Source organism: Macaca mulatta, chromosome 5 (genome assembly GCF_049350105.2).
Source record: "Macaca mulatta isolate MMU2019108-1 chromosome 5, T2T-MMU8v2.0, whole genome shotgun sequence".
Taxonomy (NCBI): Eukaryota; Metazoa; Chordata; class Mammalia; order Primates; family Cercopithecidae; genus Macaca; species Macaca mulatta.
This window is the reverse complement of record NC_133410.1, coordinates 172,027,529-172,029,684: the sequence shown is the minus strand read 5'-3', so window position 1 is coordinate 172,029,684 and position 2,156 is coordinate 172,027,529. Positions and strand designations below refer to the sequence as shown.

General features: G+C 41.5%; 1 pseudogene; it reads right to left on the bottom strand.

Moving 5' to 3' along the window:
- Window positions 1–271: 271 nt before the first annotated feature.
- Window positions 272–882, bottom strand: LOC144340958 (uncharacterized; annotated as a pseudogene).
- Window positions 883–2,156: the final 1,274 nt, after the last annotated feature.

The following is a 2,156-nucleotide window of genomic DNA, read 5'->3' as shown; positions in this document are numbered from 1 at the left end:
CTGTCACAGTTTCTTACAATGATCATTTGTGCTTGAAAATCAGGTGGACATTTGCTATTATTAGAAGACGTATCAATCTAGTAACTGCAGGATAGATTACTGAAGGGGTGGCCTGCCCCTCCACACCTGTGGGTATATCTCGTCAGGTGGGATGAGAGACTTAGAAAAGAAATAAGACACAGAGACATAGTATAGAGAAAATAGCAGTGGATCCAGGAGACCAGCACTCAGCATAGCAAGGACCTGCCCCGGTACCAGTCTCTGAGTTCCCTCAGTTTTTATTGATTATTATTTTCATTATCTCAGCAAGAGGAATGTGGTAGGAGAGCAGGGTGATAATAAGGAGAAGGTCAGCAAGAAAACATGTGAGTAAAAGAATCTATGTCATAATTAAGTTCAAGAGGAGGTATTATGCCTGGATGTGCGCGTAGGCCAGATTTATGTTTCTCTCAGCTCAAACATGTCAGTGGAGTAAAGAATAACAAAGCAGCATTGCTGCCAACATGTCTCGCCTCCCACCATAGGGCGGTTTTTCTCCTATCTCAGAATTGAACAAATGTACAATCAGGTTTTATACCAAGACATTCAGTTCCCAGGGGCAGGCAGGAGACTGTGACCTTCGTCTATCTCAACTGCAAGAGGCTTTCCTCTTTTACTAATCCACCTCAGCACAGACCCCTTACAGGTGTCGGGCTGGGGGATGGTCAGGTCTTTCTCATCCCACGAGGCCATATTTCAGACTATCACATGAGGAGAAACCTTGGACAATACCAGGCTTTACAAGGCGGAGGTCCCTGCGGTTTTTGGCAGTACATTGTGCCCCTGGTTTATTGAGACTAGAGAATGGCGATGACTTCTATCAAGCATACTGTTTGTAAACATTTTGTTAACAAGGCATGTCCCGCACAGCCCTAGATCCTTTAAACCTTGATTCCATACAGCACATGTTTTTGTGAGCTCAAAGTTGGGGCAAAGTGGCTGGGGTAAAGTGGTGGGGCAAAGTTACAAATTAACAGCATCTCAGCAAAGCAATTGTTCAAGGTACAGGTCAAAATGGAATTTCTTATGTCTTCCCTTTCTACACAGGCACAGTAACAGTATGATCTCTCTTTCTTTTCCCTACAGGTTACTATTTCTTTTTTTTTTTCGAGACGGAGTTTGACTCTTGTTGCCCAGGCTGGATTACAATGGCGCGATCTCGGCTCACTGCAACCTCCGCCTACTGGGTTCAAGCAATTCTCCTGCCTCAGCCTCCCGAGTAGCTGGGATTACAGGCATGCACTACCACGCCAGGCTAATAGTAGAGACGGGGTTTCTCCATGTTGGTCAGGCTGGTCTCAAACTCCTGACCTCAGGTGATCCCCCCGCCTCGGCCTCCCAAAGTGCTGGAATTGCAGGCATGAGCCACCGTGCCATTCCGGGTTACTATTTCGAATAAAAACTTAATTTTAAGAAATGTGTTCCTTAACTATAAGCATCAAATTAAATACTTGTAAGCAAGAAATAAATGAGTTCAAACCATTTAAAAACATATTCCTCCTAAGAAATGTTTAGTTTTCCCTTTGAATAGCCACATCACAGTAAAGATGTGGCCTGTCAGAAAAGATCTTGACCGGTCAGGGTGACAGTCCTACTTAATAATGCAGTCCTTTTCATAAAAACAATTATTGGAAGCCTATAAATTTAAGACATTAATCCCATTTCTTCATTTTGTAAATGAAGAAAGTGGAAATCAGAGAGATTAAGTAAGTTGTTTAAGATTTCATAGTTTCTTAATAATAAAATCAGAATTTCACATAAATGGACTCCACAGCACGCGCCACACTAAACTACCTGTTTGTATACTAATAAACGTATTACAACAGAAGGTGATACCTGTAATTCTTCCAGTGATCCCAATATTCAAATCCAATAGTTACAGTACCTAATTGTCAGCATTAAGGTACCTGATAAATGAAAGAAGATATCAGAAAGTTGAGCATGGGAGGATGAATAATCTTACCTGATTAAGCCTAGAGAACTGCCTTTGCTCCTCACTGAGAACATTTTTCTAAAAATGACTTTAATACTCTTGTCTGTCAAATAAGTAAAGAGTGTCTGTCATCTGCATCCTTCTGGATAAACACTGACAAATACTTATTCAATGCTTTTCATTT